This window comes from Arctopsyche grandis, chromosome 9 (genome assembly GCF_051622035.1).
Source record: "Arctopsyche grandis isolate Sample6627 chromosome 9, ASM5162203v2, whole genome shotgun sequence".
NCBI classification, from domain to species: Eukaryota; Metazoa; Arthropoda; class Insecta; order Trichoptera; family Hydropsychidae; genus Arctopsyche; species Arctopsyche grandis.
In genome coordinates, this window is record NC_135363.1 from 8,296,548 (window position 1) to 8,321,868 (window position 25,321).

The window sequence follows — 25,321 nt, forward strand, 5'->3', positions numbered from 1 at the left end:
ATAGCAAGAATATATCCTCACCTTGTCCATCTCAACCCAAGTCCAGCCGCTTTTGCTACCACAATCTACATCAGTAATATGCAGCAGAGGGGAGAAGGCACATATGGCCGCTCTAGAATCTGCATCAGAAAACCAGCGAGGTGGGGTATTCCCGCGATACTGCTCAGAAATAAGTGCCAAGTCAGCCCCATTTTCTTCAGCCACCTTATGCATAAGGTCCTGTGCAACCCTACAACCGTGGAGATTTATTTGTAGGAATGTTAGGGCCATTTAGGTTTATTTGCATTTTTTCTTGCTTCTTGCCTGTATATGGGACATTCCTTTGTGCCATTGCGGTGTTCAGTGTCGGCTCCTTCTTTGTTTTTGCAGGTCAGACAACATAGTTTGTTCTGGCAGGTAGCTATCTTATCTCACATAAACCTCACCAAACCTAACCTCACCAAACCTAACCTCACCAAACCTCATAAGCTCATAAACCTCACCAAACCTAACCCAACCTAACCTAACCAAAACCGGAATCAAAGAATTCCTGTTTGTAAGATTTACACAAAACTCGCAAGCCTCACCAAACCTAGCCAAACCTAACCTAAGTATCACCAAATTAAAGAAATCGACATTGCAAAAATATACAAAAAACTCGCTAGACTCACCAAACCAAACCCAACCTAACCTAACCATCACCGAAATCAAAGAATTTGAAAATGCAAAAATATAAACAAAATGTGGTTACCTCACCAAACCTAACCCAACCTAACCTAACTATCACCGAAATCAAAGAATTCGACATTGCAAAAATATACACAAAAGGTGGTTACCTCACCAAACCTAGCCCAACCTAACCTAAGTATCACCAAATTAAAGAAATCGACATTGCAAAAATATACAAAAAACTCGCTAGACTCACCAAACCAAACCCAACCTAACCTAACCATCACCGAAATCAAAGAATTTGAAAATGCAAAAATATAAACAAAATGTGGTTACCTCACCAAACCTAACCCAACCTAACCTAACTATCACCGAAATCAAAGAATTCGACATTGCAAAAATATACACAAAAGGTGGTTACCCCACCAAACCTAACCCAACCTAACCTAACTATCACCGAAATCAAAGAAATCGACATTGCAAAAATATACAAAAAACTCGCCAACCTCACCAAACCTAACACAACCTAACCTAACCATCACCGAAATCAAAGAATTCGACATTGCAAATATATACATAAAAACTGCAAACCTCACCAAACCTAACCCAACCTAAACTAACCAACACCGGAATCAAAGAATTCCTGTTTGTAAGATTTACACAAAACTCGCAAGCCTCACCAAACCAAACCCAACCTAACCTAACCATCACCGAAATCAAAGAAATCGATATTGCAAAAATATACAAAGAACTCGCTAATCTCACCAAACCTAACCAAACCTAACCTAACATCACCAAAATCAATGAATTCAACATTGCAAAAATATATACAAGATGTGGTTACCTCACAAAACTTAACCCAACCTAACCTAACTATCACCGAAATCAAAGAAATCGACAATGCAAAAATATACAAAAAACTCGCTAACCTCACCAAACCTAACCCAACCTAACCTAACTATCACCGGAATCAAAGAAATCGACATTGCAAAAATATACAAAAAACTCGCTCACCTCACCAAACCTAACACAACCTAACCTAACCATCACCGAAATCAAAGAATTCGACATTGCAAATATATACAAAAAAACTGCAAACCTCACCAAACCTAACCCAACCTAACCTAACCATCACCGAAATCAAAGAAATCGACATTGCAAAAATATACAAAAAACTCGCTTACCTCACCAAACCTAACAAAACCTAACCTAACCATAACCGAAATCAAAGAATTCGACATTGCAAATATATACACAAAACCTGCAAACCTCACCAAACCTAACCCAACCTAACCTAACCAAAACCGGAATCAAAGAATTCCTGTTTGTAAGATTTACACAAAACTCGCAAGCCTCACTAAACCTCACCCAACCTAACCTAACCATCACCGAAATCAAAGAAATCGACATTGCAAAAATATACAAAGAACTCGCTAACCTCGCTAACCCAATCTAACCTAACCATCACCGAAATTAAAAGAATTCGAAATTGCAAATATATACACAAAACCTGCAAACCTCACCAAACCAAACCGAATGTAACCTAACCAATACCGGAATCAAAGAATTCCTGTTTGTAAGATTTACACAAAACTCGCAAGCCTCACCAAACCTAGCCCAACCTAACCTAAGTATCACCAAATTAAAGAAATCGACATTGCAAAAATATAAAAAAAACTCGCTAGACTCACCAAACCAAACCCAACCTAACCTAACAATCACCGAAATCAAAGAATTTGACAATGCAAAAATATAAACAAAATGTGGTTACCTCACCAAACCTAACCCAACCTAACCTAACTATCACCGAAATCAAAAAATTCGACATTGCAAAAATATACACAAAAGGTGGTTACCTCACCAAACCTAACCCAACCTAACCTAACTACCACCGAAATCAAAGAAATCGACATTGCAAAAATATACAAAAAACTCGCCAACCTCACCAAACCTAACACAACCTAACCTAACCATCACCGAAATCAAAGAATTCGACATTGCAAATATATACATAAAAACTGCAAACCTCACCAAACCTAACCCAACCTAACCTAACCAACACCGGAATCAAAGAATTCCTGTTTGTAAGATTTACACAAAACTCGCAAGCCTCACCAAACCAAACCCAACCTAACCTAACCATCACCGAAATCAAAGAAATCGACATTGCAAAAATATACAAAGAACTCGCTAACCTCACTAAACCTAACCCAATCTAACCTAACCATGACTGAAATTAAAAGAATTCGACATTGCAAATATATACACAAAACCTGCAAACCTTACCAAACCTAACCTTACCTAACCTAACCAATACCGGAATCAAAGAATTTGACAATGCAATAATATAAGCAAAATGTGGTTACCTCAACAAACCTAACCCAACCTAACCTAACTATCACCGAAATCAAAGAATTCGACATTGCAAAAATATACAAAAAACTCGCTTACCTCACCAAACCTAACAGAACCTAACCTAACCATCACCGAAATCAAAGAATTCGACATTGCAAAAATATACAAAAAACTCGCTAATCTCACCAAACCTAACCAAAACTAACCTAACATCACCGAAATCAAAGAATTTGACAATGCAAAAATATAAACAAAATGTGGTTACCTCACCAAACCTAACCCAACCTAACCTAACTATCACCGAAATCAAAGAATTCGACATTGCAAATATATACAAAAAAACTGCAAACCTCACCAAACCTAACCCAACCTAACCTAACAAACACCGGAATCAAAGAATTCCTGTTTGTAAGATTTACACAAAACTCGCAAGCCTCACCAAACCTAACCCAACCTAACCTAACCATCACCGAAATCAAAGAAATCCATATTGCAAAAATATACAAAGAACTCGCTAATCTCACCAAACCTAACCAAACCTAACCTAACATCACCAAAATCAATAAATTCGACATTGCAAAAATATATACAAGATGTGGTTATCTCACCAAACTTAACCCAACCTAACCTAACTATCACCGAAATCAAAGAATTCGACATTGCAAAAATATACAAAAAACTCGCTTATAACAAAACTCGCTTATACAAACCTAACCAAACCTAACCTAACATCACCGAAATCAATGAATTCGACATTGCAAAAATATATACAAAATGTGGTTACCTCACCAAACCTAACCCAACCTAACCTTACTATCACCGAAATCAAAGAAATCGACATTGCAAAAATATACAAAAAACTCGCTAACCTCACCAAACCTAACAGAACCTAACCTAACCATCACCGAAATCAAAGAATTCGACATTGCAAAAATATACAAAAAACTCGCTAATCTCACCAAACCTAACCAAAACTAACCTAACATCACCGAAATCAAAGAATTTGACAATGCAAAAATATAAACAAAATGTGGTTACCTCACCAAACCTAACCCAACCTAACCTAACTATCACCGAAATCAAAGAATTCGACATTGCAAAAATATACACAAAAGGTGGTTACCTCACCAAACCTAACCCAACCTAACCTAACTATCACCGAAATCAAAGAAATCGACATTGCGAAAATATACAAAAAACTCGCTTACCTCACCAAACCTAACACAACCTAACCTAACCATAACCGAAATCAAAGAATTCGATATTGCAAATATATACACAAAACCTGCAAACCTCACCAAACCTTTTTTTTTTTTTTTTTTTTTTTGCCGGCGCGGGGAAATCTTCTAGAAGACACCACCGACGTGTTTAATTCCGGTGGTAGTGTGGGATTTTTACCCACTAAAACCCCCCTCCTCTTCAGCTACCACCCGGCTACTAATTAAGTATTGCTCAAGGGTGGCAGCCAGAATAGCCATCTAGGCTCTCGTCATTTTACAAAGTACGACTTTTTTTCTCTCGATCGCGTTCTGCCTCTTCTTTCTCCCGCATGATGCATACTGCAAACGTAGTGCATGCTGTCCACGCCTCTGCACTCTCAAGCATAGCAGGAATCATGCTAGTCGTCGTTAATGAGTTAACACCGAGTTCATTTTTTAGATTGGTTCTATGTGCGTTCCATGCTGGACAATCGAATGCAGTGTGTTCAGCATCGTCGTTTTCTGCAATGCAGTGATGACATCCTGGTGTTGCTCGTTTTCCTATCTTGTGCAGATAGCTTCCGAAGCAGCCATGTCCTGTTAAAATCTGAGTTAGGTGAAAGCACAGTTCACCATGTTTTCTCCGGCTCCAAACCCTCAGGTCTCTGATGAGTTGATGCGTCCACCGACCCTTAGTTGACGCATCCCATCGAGTCTGCCACAAAGACATAGTTCTTTCTTTTAACTCATTTTTTTGCTCCCCTCTGTAGACCGCTTTCCGCTCTTCTGCGAGCAGATCGATGGGTGGTTTGGCTGTTATTGCGAGGATGGCTGCTTCGGATACCGTGCGATATGCAGCAGCAACTCTTAGCGCACTTCTTCGCTGAACTCTTGCTATGTTGAGTCTCGCCTTTTCCGTTATCATTGCATCCGCCCATATCGGAGCGCCGTACAACAGAACCGAGTGGACTACTTCATTATAAAGTTTTCTTCTGTTTGTTTTGGGTCCTCCTATGTTGGGCATCAACCTGGCCAAGTCTTCGGCAACTCCTGCTGCTTTTGCCGCCGCCTTTTCTGTATGTACAGTGAAGCGAAGTTTGTCATCGATCCATACTCCCAGGTATCGGATCGATCTATTATATTTCACCTCATGCCCGTCGATGAAGAGTTGCGGCGGTATTAACTTCCTTCGTCTGGTGAAGAACACGGCCTCAGTCTTTAGAACTGCTAATTCCAATCCAGCGTCCGACAGCCATCTCCTTATCTTTCCGATCGAGTCTTCACAAATAGCTCGCAAGAGTTCTACAGATTTCGCCGCAACTAGCAATGATACATCATCGGCGAAGGCGATTATCTTCGCCTCTGGGCGAAATGGAACACGTAAAAGACCATCATACATGACATTCCACAGTGCAGGTCCAAGTACCGAGCCTTGTGGAACGCCTGCCGTGATCGTTCGCTGTCGTTGAATACCATTACAGTTGTATTCCAGCTGTCTGTCCGAAAGATAACTTTTGATTATCCGCTCCAAGTATGCTGGTGTCTCAATTCTTTGGAGCGCTTCAAGGATCAGGTTCCATTTTGCTGAGTTGAATGCATTTTTAATATCAAGTGCAATCATCACGACATGCCCGCTTGCTTTGACACTTCCCTCCCATGCTTTCTTAACAGTGTCAATGACCTGTTGTATTGCCTCAATTGTCGAGCGCCCCGGGCGGAAGCCAAACTGGTGTGGCGAAAGTCCCTTCGTAGGATCCTCAAGGTACTTCTGTAGCCGCTGGAGAATCAGTCTCTCCAAAAGCTTGCTGAGTCCGTCCAGCATGCAAAGCGGCCTGTATGCAGATGGGCTATTCTGGACCTTGTTTCCCTTCGGAATAAGTACCAATCTTTGTCTCTTCCAAGAAGAAGGAAACGTCCCTTCTGTCAGACAAGAGTTGTAGACTGCAAGTAGTAGTGCAGGATCTGAGTCAGCGACCCGTCTGATGATTGCGTTTGGGACGCAGTCCGGTCCTGGGGCTTTGTTAGTCTGTAGTCGTCTGGCAGCCATGTTTAGTTCCTCGTCAGTAAAGATGGGTATTTGTTCGGTTACATCATTGTCCATATTTCTCCTGACGATGACGTCACAATTTTCCCGGGTCGAGAAGAGTCCATCAACTATCATCTCCAGATTTGATTGGTTGTTGAGGTAAGGATCATTTATCGATCGCCGAAGTTTCCTCCTCACAATCTTATAAGGTGTATCCCATGGATCGGCGTTGACAGAGTTACACATCTCTTCCCAGCACTGCGATTTGCTTCTCTTGATTGCGTTGCGCAAAGCCTTTCTAGCCTCTTTATACGCTTGACGTCGCTCGTCGCAGTCGGGATGTCGTTGCATCCTGCGATGACAAGCTGTGCAGTTCCGTCGGAGTTCTGCTATCCCGTCATTCCACCAGTACACTGGGGGTCGACGCACGCCGCTGCCAAGCTTGGGCATTGAGGCGTTGCAAGCAAAGCGGAAAAGGTCGTTGAGCGATTGAGTAACTTCTTCAGCCCCTCTCCCAGATATACCATTGAAAACAGTCTCTCTCTTGAGCGCTATGGCCCCTTCGAGTGCTGGTGCGTCCAATTTCCTGACTGCCCACCCTTCGAGTGCTTTATTTTTTGTCTTCTTTTGGCAATTTTTTATTGTAAATTTGATGTATAGATGATCGCTGTAAGAATGGGTGTCAAGAACTTCCCAATGTCCAACTCTTCCCAGTAGCGATTCGTGTACAAATGTAACATCTATAACCGAAGCACTGTTCCCGCGCACGAAGGTGTTAGATCCGGTGTTTATAGCGTGTAGTCGCAGCTGTGAAGCAATATACCTCTTCTATGCGTGTGTGAAGACCCCCATTCAGGAGCTTTTGCATTATAGTCACCAGCGACAATCGTAGGTAGAGGAGAAGCGCTGATGGTATCTCCCAGTCGGGTGAGACCTTCTACGAAGTCGGTGTATATTGAATTCGGGGAAAAATAGCAAGAATATATCCTCACCTTGTCCATCTCAACCCAAGTCCAGCCGCTTTTGCTACCACAATCTACATCAGTAATATGCAGCAGAGGGGAGAAGGCACATATGGCCGCTCTAGAATCTGCATCAGAAAACCAGCGAGGTGGGGTATTCCCGCGATACTGCTCAGAAATAAGTGCCAAGTCAGCCCCATTTTCTTCAGCCACCTTATGCATAAGGTCCTGTGCAACCCTACAACCGTGGAGATTTATTTGTAGGAATGTTAGGGCCATTTAGGTTTATTTGCATTTTTTCTTGCTTCTTGCCTGTATATGGGACATTCCTTTGTGCCATTGCGGTGTTCAGTGTCGGCTCCTTCTTTGTTTTTGCAGGTCAGACAACATAGTTTGTTCTGGCAGGTAGCTATCTTATCTCACATAAACCTCACCAAACCTAACCTCACCAAACCTAACCTCACCAAACCTCATAAGCTCATAAACCTCACCAAACCTAACCCAACCTAACCTAACCAAAACCGGAATCAAAGAATTCCTGTTTGTAAGATTTACACAAAACTCGCAAGCCTCACCAAACCTAGCCAAACCTAACCTAAGTATCACCAAATTAAAGAAATCGACATTGCAAAAATATACAAAAAACTCGCTAGACTCACCAAACCAAACCCAACCTAACCTAACCATCACCGAAATCAAAGAATTTGAAAATGCAAAAATATAAACAAAATGTGGTTACCTCACCAAACCTAACCCAACCTAACCTAACTATCACCGAAATCAAAGAATTCGACATTGCAAAAATATACACAAAAGGTGGTTACCTCACCAAACCTAGCCCAACCTAACCTAAGTATCACCAAATTAAAGAAATCGACATTGCAAAAATATACAAAAAACTCGCTAGACTCACCAAACCAAACCCAACCTAACCTAACCATCACCGAAATCAAAGAATTTGAAAATGCAAAAATATAAACAAAATGTGGTTACCTCACCAAACCTAACCCAACCTAACCTAACTATCACCGAAATCAAAGAATTCGACATTGCAAAAATATACACAAAAGGTGGTTACCCCACCAAACCTAACCCAACCTAACCTAACTATCACCGAAATCAAAGAAATCGACATTGCAAAAATATACAAAAAACTCGCCAACCTCACCAAACCTAACACAACCTAACCTAACCATCACCGAAATCAAAGAATTCGACATTGCAAATATATACATAAAAACTGCAAACCTCACCAAACCTAACCCAACCTAAACTAACCAACACCGGAATCAAAGAATTCCTGTTTGTAAGATTTACACAAAACTCGCAAGCCTCACCAAACCAAACCCAACCTAACCTAACCATCACCGAAATCAAAGAAATCGATATTGCAAAAATATACAAAGAACTCGCTAATCTCACCAAACCTAACCAAACCTAACCTAACATCACCAAAATCAATGAATTCAACATTGCAAAAATATATACAAGATGTGGTTACCTCACAAAACTTAACCCAACCTAACCTAACTATCACCGAAATCAAAGAAATCGACAATGCAAAAATATACAAAAAACTCGCTAACCTCACCAAACCTAACCCAACCTAACCTAACTATCACCGGAATCAAAGAAATCGACATTGCAAAAATATACAAAAAACTCGCTCACCTCACCAAACCTAACACAACCTAACCTAACCATCACCGAAATCAAAGAATTCGACATTGCAAATATATACAAAAAAACTGCAAACCTCACCAAACCTAACCCAACCTAACCTAACCATCACCGAAATCAAAGAAATCGATATTGCAAAAATATACAAAGAACTCGCTAATCTCACCAAACCTAACCCAATCTAACCTAACCATGACCGAAATTAAAAGAATTCGACATTGCAAATATATACACAAAACCTGCAAACCTCACCAAACCTAACCTTACCTAACCTAACCAATACCGGAATCAAAGAATTTGACAATGCAATAATATAAGCAAAATGTGGTTACCTCAACAAACCTAACCCAACCTAACCTAACTATCACCGAAATCAAAGAATTCGACATTGCAAATATATACATAAAAACTGTAAACCTCACCAAACCTAACCCAACCTAAACTAACCAACACCGGAATCAAAGAATTCCTGTTTGTAAGATTTACAAAAAACTCGCAAGCCTCACCAAACCAAACCCAACCTAACCTAACCATCACCGAAATCAAAAAAATCGACATTGCAAAAATATACAAAGAACTCGCTAACCTCACTAAACCTAACCCAATCTAACCTAACCATGACCGAAATTAAAAGAATTCGACATTGCAAATATATACACAAAACCTGCAAACCTCACCAAACCTAACCTTACCTAACCTAACCAATACCGAAATCAAAGAATTTGACAATGCAATAATATAAGCAAAATGTGGTTACCTCAACAAACCTAACCCAACCTAACCTAACTATCACCGAAATCAAAGAATTCGACATTGCAAAAATATACAAAAAACTCGCTTATCTCACCAAACCTAACCAAACCTAACCTAACATCACCGAAATCAATGAATTCGAAATTGCAAAAATATATTCAAAATGTGGTTACCTCACCAAACCTAACCCAACCTAACCTAACTATCACCGGAATCAAAGAAATCGACATTGCAAATATATACAAAAAAACTGCAAACCTCACCAAACCTAACCCAACCTAACCTAACCAACACCGGAATCAAAGAATTCCTGTTTGTAAGATTTACACAAAACTCGCAAGCCTCACCAAACCTAACCCAACCTAACCTAACCATCACCGAAATCAAAGAAATCGATATTGCAAAAATATTCAAAGAACTCGCTAATCTCAACAAACCTAACCAAACCTAACCTAACATCACCAAAATCAATGAATTCGACATTGCAAAAATATATACAAGATGTGGTTACCTCACAAAACTTAACCCAACCTAACCTTACTATCACCGAAATCAAAGAATTCGACATTGCAAAAATATACAAAAAACTCGCTTATCTCACCAAACCTAACCAAACCTAACCTAACATCACCGAAATCAATGAATTCGACATTGCAAAAATATATTCAAAATGTGGTTACCTCACCAAACCTAACCCAACCTAACCTTACTATCACCGGAATCAAAGAAATCGACATTGCGAAAATATACAAAAAACTCGCTAACCTCACCAAACCTAACACAACCTAACCTAATCATCACCGAAATCAAAGAATTCGACATTGCAAATATATACAAAAAACTGCAAACCTCACCAAACCTAACCTAACCTAACCTAACCTAACACAACCTAACCTAACCATCACCGAAATCAAAGAATTCGACATTGCAAATATATACAAAAAAACTGCAAACCTCACCAAACCTAACCCAACCTAACCTAACCAACACCGGAATCAAAGAATTCCTGTTTGTAAGATTTACACAAAACTCGCAAGCCTCACCAAACCTAACCCAACCTAACCTAACCATCACCGAAATCAAAGAAATCGATATTGCAAAAATATACAAAGAACTCGCTAATCTCACCAAACCTAACCAATCCTAACCTAACATCACCAAAATCAATGAATTCGACATTACAAAAATATATACAAGAAGTGGTTACCTCACAAAACTTAACCCAACCTAACCTAACTATCACCGAAATCAAAGAATTCGACATTGCAAAAATATACAAAAAACTCGCTTATCTCACCAAACCTAACCAAACCTAACCTAACATCACCGAAATCAATGAATTCGACATTGCAAAAATATATTCAAAATGTGGTTACCTCACCAAACCAAACCCAACCTAACCTAACTATCACCGAAATCAAAGAAATCGACATTGCAAAAATATACAAAAAACTCGCTAACCTCACCAAACCTAACCCAACCTAACCTAACTATCACCGGAAACAAAGAAATCGACATTGCAAAAATATACAAAAAACTCGCTCACCTCACCAAACCTAACCCAACCTAACCTAACTATCACCGGAATCAAAGAAATCGACATTGCAAAAATATACAAAAAACTCGCTTACCTCACCAAACCTAACCCAACCTAACCTTACTATCACCGGAATCAAAGAAATCGACATGGCAAAAATATACAAAAAACTCGCTAACCTCACCAAACCTAACACAACCTAACCTAACCATCACCGAAATCAAAGAATTCGACATTGCAAATATATACAAAAAAACTGCAAACCTCACCAAACCTAACCCAACCTAACCTAACCAACACCGGAATCAAAGAATTCCTGTTTGTAAGATTTACACAAAACTCGCAAGCCTCACCAAACCTAACCCAACCTAACCTAACCATCACCGAAATCAAAGAAATCGATATTGCAAAAATATACAAAGAACTCGCTAATCTCACCAAACCTAACCAAACCTAACCTAACATCACCAAAATCAATGAATTCGACATTGCAAAAATATATACAAGATGTGGTTACCTCACAAAACTTAACCCAACCTAACCTAACTATCATCGAAATCAAAGAATTCGACATTGCAAAAATATACAAAAAACTCGCTTATCTCACCAAACCTAACCAAACCTAACCTAACATCACCGAAATCAATGAATTCGACATTGCAAAAATATATTCAAAATGTGGTTACCTCACCAAACCTAACCCAACCTAACCTAACTATCACCGGAATCAAAGAAATCGACATTGCAAATATATACAAAAAAACTGCAAACCTCACCAAACCTAACCCAACCTAACCTAACCAACACCGGAATCAAAGAATTCCTGTTTGTAAGATTTACACAAAACTCGCAAGCCTCACCAAACCTAACCCAACCTAACCTAACCATCACCGAAATCAAAGAAATCGATATTGCAAAAATATACAAAGAACTCGCTAATCTCACCAAACCTAACCAAACCTAACCTAACATCACCAAAATCAATGAATTCGACATTGCAAAAATATATACAAGATGTGGTTACCTCACAAAACTTAACCCAACCTAACCTTACTATCATCGAAATCAAAGAATTCGACATTGCAAAAATATACAAAAAACTCGCTTATCTCACCAAACCTAACCAAACCTAACCTAACATCACCGAAATCAATGAATTCGACATTGCAAAAATATATTCAAAATGTGGTTACCTCACCAAACCTAACCCAACCTAACCTAACTATCACCGGAATCAAAGAAATCGACATTGCAAATATATACAAAAAAACTGCAAACCTCACCAAACCTAACCCAACCTAACCTAACCAACACCGGAATCAAAGAATTCCTGTTTGTAAGATTTACACAAAACTCGCAAGCCTCACCAAACCTAACCCAACCTAACCTAACCATCACCGAAATCAAAGAAATCGATATTGCAAAAATATTCAAAGAACTCGCTAATCTCAACAAACCTAACCAAACCTAACCTAACATCACCAAAATCAATGAATTCGACATTGCAAAAATATATACAAGATGTGGTTACCTCACAAAACTTAACCCAACCTAACCTTACTATCACCGAAATCAAAGAATTCGACATTGCAAAAATATACAAAAAACTCGCTTATCTCACCAAACCTAACCAAACCTAACCTAACATCACCGAAATCAATGAATTCGACATTGCAAAAATATATTCAAAATGTGGTTACCTCACCAAACCTAACCCAACCTAACCTTACTATCACCGGAATCAAAGAAATCGACATTGCGAAAATATACAAAAAACTCGCTAACCTCACCAAACCTAACACAACCTAACCTAATCATCACCGAAATCAAAGAATTCGACATTGCAAATATATACAAAAAACTGCAAACCTCACCAAACCTAACCTAACCTAACCTAACCTAACACAACCTAACCTAACCATCACCGAAATCAAAGAATTCGACATTGCAAATATATACAAAAAAACTGCAAACCTCACCAAACCTAACCCAACCTAACCTAACCAACACCGGAATCAAAGAATTCCTGTTTGTAAGATTTACACAAAACTCGCAAGCCTCACCAAACCTAACCCAACCTAACCTAACCATCACCGAAATCAAAGAAATCGATATTGCAAAAATATACAAAGAACTCGCTAATCTCACCAAACCAAACCAATCCTAACCTAACATCACCAAAATCAATGAATTCGACATTACAAAAATATATACAAGAAGTGGTTACCTCACAAAACTTAACCCAACCTAACCTAACTATCACCGAAATCAAAGAATTCGACATTGCAAAAATATACAAAAAACTCGCTTATCTCACCAAACCTAACCAAACCTAACCTAACATCACCGAAATCAATGAATTCGACATTGCAAAAATATATTCAAAATGTGGTTACCTCACCAAACCAAACCCAACCTAACCTAACTATCACCGAAATCAAAGAAATCGACATTGCAAAAATATACAAAAAACTCGCTAACCTCACCAAACCTAACCCAACCTAACCTAACTATCACCGGAAACAAAGAAATCGACATTGCAAAAATATACAAAAAACTCGCTCACCTCACCAAACCTAACCCAACCTAACCTAACTATCACCGGAATCAAAGAAATCGACATGGCAAAAATATACAAAAAACTCGCTAACCTCACCAAACCTAACACAACCTAACCTAACCATCACCGAAATCAAAGAATTCGACATTGCAAATATATACAAAAAAACTGCAAACCTCACCAAACCTAACCCAACCTAACCTAACCAACACCGGAATCAAAGAATTCCTGTTTGTAAGATTTACACAAAACTCGCAAGCCTCACCAAACCTAACCCAACCTAACCTAACCATCACCGAAATCAAAGAAATCGATATTGCAAAAATATACAAAGAACTCGCTAATCTCACCAAACCTAACCAAACCTAACCTAACATCACCAAAATCAATGAATTCGACATTGCAAAAATATATACAAGATGTGGTTACCTCACAAAACTTAACCCAACCTAACCTAACTATCATCGAAATCAAAGAATTCGACATTGCAAAAATATACAAAAAACTCGCTTATCTCACCAAACCTAACCAAACCTAACCTAACATCACCGAAATCAATGAATTCGACATTGCAAATATATATTCAAAATGTGGTTACCTCACCAAACCTAACCCAACCTAACCTAACTATCACCGGAATCAAAGAAATCGACATTGCGAAAATATACAAAAAACTCGCTAACCTCACCAAACCTAACACAACCTAACCTTATCATCACCGAAATCAAAGAATTCGACATTGCAAATATATACAAAAAAACTGCAAACCTCACCAAACCTAACCCAACCTAACCTAACCAACACCGGAATCAAAGAATTCCTGTTTGTAAGATTTACACAAAACTCGCAAGCCTCACCAAACCTAACCCAACCTAACCTAACCATCACCGAAATCAAAGAAATCGATATTGCAAAAATATACAAAGAACTCGCTTATCTCACCAAACCTAACCAAACCTAACCTAACATCACCGAAATCAATGAATTCGACATTGCAAAAATATATTTAAAATGTGGTTACCTCACCAAACCTAACCCAACCTAACCTAACTATCACCGGAATCAAAGAAATCGACATTGCGAAAATATACAAAAAACTCGCTAACCTCACCAAACCTAACACAACCTAACCTAATCATCACCGAAATCAAAGAATTCGACATTGCAAATATATACAAAAAAACTGCAAACCTCACCAAACCTAACCCAACCTAACCTAACCAACACCGGAATCAAAGAATTCCTGTTTGTAAGATTTACACAAAACCCGCAAGCCTCACCAAACCTAACCCAACCTAACCTAACCATCACCGAAATCAAAGAAATCGATATTGCAAAAATATACAAAGAACTCGCTTATCTCACCAAACCTAACCAAACCTAACCTAACATCACCAAAATCAATGAATTCGACATTGCAAAAATATATACAAGATGTGGTTACCTCACCAAACTTAACCCAACCTAACCTAACTATCACCGAAATCAAAGAATTCGACATTGCAAAAATATACAAAAAACTCGCTTATCTCACCAAACCTAACCAAACCAAACCTAACATCACCGAAATCAATGAATTCGACATTGCAAAAATATATTCAAAATGTGGTTACCTCACCAAACCTAACCCAACCTACCCTAACTATCACCGAAATCAAAGAAATCGACATTGCAAAAATATACAAAAAACTCGCTTACCTCACCAAACCTAACCCAACCTAACCTAACTATCACCGGAATCAAAGAAATCGACATTGCAAAAATATACAAAAAACTCGCTTACCTCACCAAACCTAACACAACCTAACCTAACCATCACCGAAATCAAAGAATTCGACATTGCAAATATATACAAAAAAACTGCAAACCTCACCAAACCTAACCCAACCTAACCTAACCAACACCGGAATCAAAGAATTCCTGTTTGTAAGATTTACACAAGACTCGCAAGCCTCACCAAACCTAACCCAACCTAACCTAACCATCACCGAAATCAAAGAAATCGATATTGCAAAAATATACAAAGAACACGCTTATCTCACCAAACCTAATCAAACCTAACCTAACATCACCAAAATCAATGAATTCGACATTGCAAAAATATATACAAGATGTGGTTACCTCACCAAACTTAACCCAACCTAACCTAACTATCACCGAAATCAAAGAATTCGACATTGCAAAAATATACAAAAAACTCGCTAATCTCACCAAGCCAAACCAAAACTAACCTAACATCACCGAAGTCAAAGAATTTGACAATGCAAAAATATAAACAAAATGTGGTTACCTCACCAAACCTAACCCAACCTAACCTCACAATCACCGAAATCAAAGAATTCGACATTGCAAAACTATACACAAAAGGTGGTTACCTCACCAAACCTAACCAAACCTAACCTAACTATCACCGGAATCAAAGAAATCGACATTGCAAAAATATACAAAAAACTCGCTAACCTCACCAAACCTAACACAACCTAACCTAATCATCACCGAAATCAAAGAATTCGACATTGCAAATATATACAAAAAAACTGCAAACCTCACCAAACCTAACCCAACCTAACCTAACCAACACCGGAATCAAAGAATTCCTGTTTGTAAGATTTACACAAAACTCGCAAGCCTCACCAAACCTAACCCAACCTAACCTAACCATCACCGAAATCAAAGAAATCGATATTGCAGAAATATACAAAAAACTCGCTTATCTCAACAAACCTAACCAAACCTAACCTAACATCACCAAAATCAATGAATTCGACATTGCAAAAATATATACAAGATGTAGTTACCTCACCAAACTTAACCCAACCTAACCTAACTATCACCGAAATCAAAGAATTCGACATTGCAAAAATATACACAAAAGGTGGTTACCTCACCAAACCTAACCCAACCTAACCTAACTATCACCGAAATCAAAGAAATCGACATTGCAAAAATATACAAAAAACTCGCTAACCTCACCAAACCTAACACAACCTAACCTAACCATAACCGAAATCAAAGAATTCGACATTGCAAATATATACACAAAACCTGCAAACCTCACCAAACCTAACCGAACCTAACCTAACCAAAACCGGAATCAAAGAATTCCTGTTTGTACGATTTACACAAAACTCGCAAGCCTCACCAAACCTAACCCAACCTAACCTAACCATCACCGAAATCAAAGAAATCGACATTGCAAAAATATACAAAGAACTCGCTAACCTCACTATACCTAACCCAATCTAACCTAACCATCACCGAAATTAAAAGAATTCGACATTGCAAATATATACACAAAACCTGCAAACCTCACCAAACCAAACCGAATGAAACCTAACCAATACCGGAATCAAAGAATTCCTGTTTGTAAGATTTACACAAAACTCGCAAGCCTCACCAAACCTAGCCCAACCTAACCTAAGAATCACCAAATTAAAGAAATCGACATTGCAAAAATATACAAAAAACTCGCTAGACTCACCAAACCAAACCCAATCTAACCTAAACATCACCGAAATCAAAGAATTTGACAATGCAAAAATATAAACAAAATGTGGTTACCTCACCAAACCTAACCCAACCTAACCTAATTATCACCGAAATCATAGAATTCGACATTGCAAAAATATACAAAGAACTCGCTAACCTCACTAAACCTAACCCAATCTAACCTAACCATGACCGAAATTAAAAGAATTCGACATTGCAAATATATACACAAAACCTGCAAACCTCACCAAACTAAACCGAATGTAACCTAACCAATAAATGAATCAAAGAATTTCTGTTTGTAAGATTTACACAAAACTCGCAAGCCTCACCAATCCTAGCCCAACCTAACCTAAGTATCACCAAATTAAAGAAATCGACATTGCCAAAATATACAAAAAACTCGCTAGACTCACCAAACCGAACCCAACCTAACCTAACCATCACCGAAATCAAAGAATTCGACATTGCAAATGTATACAAAAAAACTGCAAACCTCACCAAACCTAGCCCAACCTAACCTAACTATCACCGAAATCAAAGAATTCGACATTGCAAAAATATACAAAAACTCGCTAATCTCACCAAACCTAACCAAACCTAACCTAACATCACCGAAATCAATGAATTCGACATTGCAAAAATATATACAAAATGTGGTTACCTCACCAAACCTAACCCAACTTAACCTAACCAACACCGGAATCAAAGAATTCCTGTTTGTAAGATTTACACAAAACTCGCAAGCCTCACCAAACCTAACCCAACCTAACCTAACCATCACCGAAATCAAAGAAATTGACATTGCAAAAATATACAAAGAACTCGCTTACCTCACTAAACCTAACCCAATCTAACCTAACCATCACCGAAATTAAAAGAATTCGACATTGCAAATATATACACAAAACCTGCAAACCTCACCAAACCTAAACTAACCTAACCTAACCAATACCGGAATCAAAGCATTCCTGTTTGTAAGATTTACACAAAACTCGCAAGCCTCACCAAACCTAGCCCGAACTAACCTAAGCATCACCAAATTAAAGAAATCGACATTGCAAAAATATACAAAAAATTCGCTAGACTCACCAAACCAAACCCAACCTAACCTAACCATCACCGAAATCAAAGAATTTGACAATACAAAAATATAAACAAAATGTGGTTACCTCACCAAACTTAAACCAACCTAACCTAACTATCACCGAAATCAATGAATTCGACATTGCAAAAATATACAAAAAACTCACTAACCTCACCAAACCTAACCCAACCTAACCTAACTATCACCGGAATCAAAGAAATCGACATTGCAAAAATATACAAAAAACTCGCTAACCTCACCAAACCTAACACAACCTAACCTAACCATCACCGAAATCAGAGAATTCGACATTGCAAATATATTCAAAAAAACTGCAAACCTCACCAAACCTAACCTAACCAACACCGGAATCAAAGAATTCCTGTTTGTAAGATTTACACAAAACTCGCAAGCCTCACTAAACCTAACCCAACCTAACATAACCATCACCGAAATCAAAGAAATCGACATTGCAAAAATATACAAAAAACTCGCTAACCTCACCAAACCTAACAAAACCTAACCTAACCAAAACCGAAATCAAAGAATTCGACATTGCAAATATATACACAAACCCTGCAAACCTCACCAAACCTAACCCAACCTAACCTAACAAAAACCGGAATCAAAGAATTCCTGTTTGTAAGATTTACACAAAACTCGCTAACCTCACTAAACCTAACCCAATCTAACCTAACCATCACCGAAATTAAAAGAATTCGACATTGCAAATATATACACAAAACCTGCAAACCTCACCAAACCAAACCGAATGTAACCTAACCAATACCGGAATCAAAGAATTCCTGTTTGTAAGATTTACACAAAACTCGCAAGCCTCACCATACCTAGCCCAACCTAACCTAAATATCACCAAATTAAAGAAATTGACATTGCAAAAATATAAAAAAAACTCGCTAGACTCACCAAACCAAACCCAACCTAACCTAACCATCACCGAAATCAAAGAATTTGACAATGCAAAAATATAAACAAAATGTGGTTACCTCACCAAACCTAACCCAACCTAACCTAACTACCACCGAAATCAAAGAAATCGACATTGCAAAAATATACAAAAAACTCGCCAACCTCACCAAACCTAACACAACCTAACCTAACCATCACCGAAATCAAAGAATTCGACATTGCAAATATATACATAAAAACTGCAAACCTCACCAAACCTAACCCAACCTAACCTAACCAACACCGGAATCAAAGAATTCCTGTTTGTAAGATTTACACAAAACTCGCAAGCCTCACCAAACCAAACCCAACCTAACCTAACCATCACCGAAATCAAAGAAATCGACATTGCAAAAATATACAAAGAACTCGCTAACCTCACTAAACCTAACCCAATCTAACCTAACCATGACCGAAATTAAAAGAATTCGACATTGCAAATATATACAGAAAACCTGCAAACCTCACCAAACCTAACCTTACCTAACCTAACCAATACCGGAATCAAAGAATTTGACAATGCAATAATATAAGCAAAATGTGGTTACCTCAACAAACCTAACCCAACCTTACCTAACTATCACCGAAATCAAAGAATTCGACATTGCAAAAATATACAAAAAACTCGCTAACCTCACCAAACCTAACAGAACCTAACCTAACCATCACCGAAATCAAAGAATTCGACATTGCAAAAATATACAAAAAACTCGCTAATCTCACCAAACCTAACCAAAACTAACCTAACATCACCGAAATCAAAGAATTTGACAATGCAAAAATATAGACAAAATGTGGTTACCTCACCAAACCTAACCCAACCTAACCTAACTATCACCGAAATCAAAGAATTCGACATTGCAAATATATACAAAAAAACTGCAACCTCACCAAACCTAACCCAACCTAACCTAACAAACACCGGAATCAAAGAATTCCTGTTTGTAAGATTTACACAAAACTCGCAAGCCTCACCAAACCTAACACAACCTAACCTAACCATCACCGAAATCAAAGAAATCGATATTGCAAAAATATACAAAGAACTCGCTAATCTCACCAAACCTAACCTAACATCACCAAAATCAATAAATTCGACATTGCAAAAATATATACAAGATGTGGTTATCTCACCAAACTTAACCCAACCTAACCTAACTATCACCGAAATCAAAGAATTCGACATTGCAAAAATATACAAAAAACTCGCTAACCTCACCAAACCTAACAGAACCTAACCTAACCATCACCGAAATCAAAGAATTCGACATTGCAAAAATATACAAAAAACTCGCTAATCTCACCAAACCTAACCAAAACTAACCTTACATCACCGAAATCAAAGAATTTGACAATGCAAAAATATAAACAAAATGTGGTTACCTCACCAAACCTAACCCAACCTAACCTAACTATCACCGAAATCAAAGAAATCGACATTGCAAAAATATACAAAAAACTCGCTAACCTCACCAAACCTAACAAAACCTAACCTAACCATAACCGAAATCAAAGATCTCGACATTGCAAATATATACACAAAACCTGCAAACCTCACCAAACCTAACCCAACCTAACCTAACCAAAACCGGAATCAAAGAATTCCTGTTTGTAAGATTTACACAAAACTCGCAAGCCTCACTAAACCTAACCCAACCTAACATAACCATCACCGAAATCAAAGAAATCGACATTGCAAAAATATACAAAAAACTCGCTAACCTCACCAAACCTAACAAAACCTAACCTAACCATAACCGAAATCAAAGAATTCGACATTGCAAATATATACACAAACCCTGCAAACCTCACCAAACCTAACCCAACCTAACCTAACAAAAACCGGAATCAAAGAATTCCTGTTTGTAAGATTTACACAAAACTCGCTAACCTCACTAAACCTAACCCAATCTAACCTAACCATCACCGAAATTAAAAGAATTCGACATTGCAAATATATACACAAAACCTGCAAACCTCACCAAACCAAACCGAATGTAACCTAACCAATACCGGAATCAAAGAATTCCTGTTTGTAAGATTTACACAAAACTCGCAAGCCTCACCATACCTAGCCCAACCTAACCTAAATATCACCAAATTAAAGAAATTGACATTGCAAAAATATAAAAAAAACTCGCTAGACTCACCAAACCAAACCCAACCTAACCTAACCATCACCGAAATCAAAGAATTTGACAATGCAAAAATATAAACAAAATGTGGTTACCTCACCAAACCTAACCCAACCTAACCTAACTACCACCGAAATCAAAGAAATCGACATTGCAAAAATATACAAAAAACTCGCCAACCTCACCAAACCTAACACAACCTAACCTAACCATCACCGAAATCAAAGAATTCGACATTGCAAATATATACATAAAAACTGCAAACCTCACCAAACCTAACCCAACCTAACCTAACCAACACCGGAATCAAAGAATTCCTGTTTGTAAGATTTACACAAAACTCGCAAGCCTCACCAAACCTAACCCAACCTAACCTAACCATCACCGAAATCAAAGAAATCGATATTGCAAAAATATACAAAGAACTCGCTAATCTCACCAAACCTAACCAAACCTTAACTAACATCACCAAAATTTATGAATTCAACATTGCAAAAATATATTCAAAATGTGGTAACCTCACCAAACCTAACCCAACCTAACCTACCTATCACCGAAATCAAAGAAATCGACATTGCAAAAATATACAAAAAACTCGCTTACCTCACCAAACCTAACAAAACCTAACCTAACCATAACCGAAATCAAAGAATTCGACATTGCAAATATATACACAAAACCTGCAAACCTCACCAAACCTAACCCAACCTAACCTAACCAAAACCGGAATCAAAGAATTCCTGTTTGTAAGATTTACACAAAACTCGCAAGCCTCACTAAACCTAACCCAACCTAAACTAACCATCACCGAAATCAAAGAAATCGACATTGCAAAAATATACAAAGAACTCGCTTACCTCACTAAACCTAACCCAATCTAACCTAACCATCACCGAAATTAAAAGAATTCGACATTGCAAATATATACACAAAACCTGCAAACCTCACCAAACCAAACCGAATGTAACCTAACCAATACCGGAATCAAAGAATTCCTGTTTGTAAGATTTACACAAAACTCGCTAGCCTCACCAAACCTAGCCCAACCTAACCTAAGTATCACCAAATTAAAGAAATCGACATTGCAAAAATATAAAAAAAACTCGCTAGACTCACCAAACCAAACCCAACCTAACCTAACAATCACCGAAATCAAAGAATTTGACAATGCAAAAATATAAACAAAATGTGGTTACCTCACCAAACCTAACCCAACCTAACCTAACTATCACCGAAATCAAAAAATTCGACATTGCAAAAATATACACAAAAGGTGGTTACCTCACCAAACCTAACCCAACCTAACCTAACTACCACCGAAATCAAAGAAATCGACATTGCAAAAATATACAAAAAACTCGCCAACCTCACCAAACCTAACACAACCTAACCTAACCATCACCGAAATCAAAGAATTCGACATTGCAAATATATACATAAAAACTGCATACCTCACCAAACCTAACCCAATCTAACCTAACCATCACCGAAATCAAAGAAATCGATATTGCAAAAATATACAAAGAACTCGCTAATCTCACCAAACCTAACCAAACCTAACCTAACATCACCAAAATCAATGAATTCGACATTGCAAAAATATATACAAGATGTGGTTATCTCACCAAACTTAACCCAACCTAACCTAACTATCACCGAAATCAAAGAATTCGACATTGCAAAAATATACAAAAAACTCGCTTATCTCACCAAACCTAACCAAACCTAACCTAACATCACCAAAATTTATGAATTCAACATTGCAAAAATATATTCAAAATGTGGTAACCTCACCAAACCTAACCCAACCTAACCTAACTATCACCGAAATCAAAAAATTCGACATTGCAAAAATATACACAAAAGGTGGTTACCTCACCAAACCTAACCCAACCTAACCTAACTACCACCGAAATCAAAGAAATCGACATTGCAAAAATATACAAAAAACTCGCCAACCTCACCAAACCTAACACAACCTAACCTAACCATCACCGAAATCAAAGAATTCGACATTGCAAATATATACATAAAAACTGCATACCTCACCAAACCTAACCCAATCTAACCTAACTATCACCGAAATCAAAGAATTCGACATTGCAAAAATATACAAAAAACTCGCTAATCTCACCAAACCTAACCAAACCTAACCTAACATCACCAAAATTTATGAATTCAACATTGCAAAAATATATTCAAAATGTGGTAACCTCACCAAACCTAACCCAACCTAACCTAACTATCACCGAAATCAAAGAAATCGACATTGCAAAAATATACAAAAAACTCGCTTACCTCACCAAACCTAACAAAACCTAACCTAACCATAACCGAAATCAAAGAATTCGACATTGCAAATATATACACAAAACCTGCAAACCTCACCAAACCTAACCCAACCTAACCTAACCATCACCGAAATCAAAGAAATCGACATTGCAAAAATATACAAAGAACTCGCTAACCTCGCTAACCCAATCTAACCTAACCATCACCGAAATTAAAAGAATTCGAAATTGCAAATATATACACAAAACCTGCAAACCTCACCAAACCAAACCGAATGTAACCTAACCAATACCGGAATCAAAGAATTCCTGTTTGTAAGATTTACACAAAACTCGCAAGCCTCACCAAACCTAGCCCAACCTAACCTAAGTATCACCAAATTAAAGAAATCGACATTGCAAAAATATAAAAAAAACTCGCTAGACTCACCAAACCAAACCCAACCTAACCTAACAATCACCGAAATCAAAGAATTTGACAATGCAAAAATATAAACAAAATGTGGTTACCTCACCAAACCTAACCCAACCTAACCTAACTATCACCGAAATCAAAAAATTCGACATTGCAAAAATATACACAAAAGGTGGTTACCTCACCAAACCTAACCCAACCTAACCTAACTACCACCGAAATCAAAGAAATCGACATTGCAAAAATATACAAAAAACTCGCCAACCTCACCAAACCTAACACAACCTAACCTAACCATCACCGAAATCAAAGAATTCGACATTGCAAATATATACATAAAAACTGCAAACCTCACCAAACCTAACCCAACCTAACCTAACCAACACCGGAATCAAAGAATTCCTGTTTGTAAGATTTACACAAAACTCGCAAGCCTCACCAAACCAAACCCAACCTAACCTAACCATCACCGAAATCAAAGAAATCGACATTGCAAAAATATACAAAGAACTCGCTAACCTCACTAAACCTAACCCAATCTAACCTAACCATGACTGAAATTAAAAGAATTCGACATTGCAAATATATACACAAAACCTGCAAACCTTACCAAACCTAACCTTACCTAACCTAACCAATACCGGAATCAAAGAATTTGACAATGCAATAATATAAGCAAAATGTGGTTACCTCAACAAACCTAACCCAACCTAACCTAACTATCACCGAAATCAAAGAATTCGACATTGCAAAAATATACAAAAAACTCGCTTACCTCACCAAACCTAACAGAACCTAACCTAACCATCACCGAAATCAAAGAATTCGACATTGCAAAAATATACAAAAAACTCGCTAATCTCACCAAACCTAACCAAAACTAACCTAACATCACCGAAATCAAAGAATTTGACAATGCAAAAATATAAACAAAATGTGGTTACCTCACCAAACCTAACCCAACCTAACCTAACTATCACCGAAATCAAAGAATTCGACATTGCAAATATATACAAAAAAACTGCAAACCTCACCAAACCTAACCCAACCTAACCTAACAAACACCGGAATCAAAGAATTCCTGTTTGTAAGATTTACACAAAACTCGCAAGCCTCACCAAACCTAACCCAACCTAACCTAACCATCACCGAAATCAAAGAAATCCATATTGCAAAAATATACAAAGAACTCGCTAATCTCACCAAACCTAACCA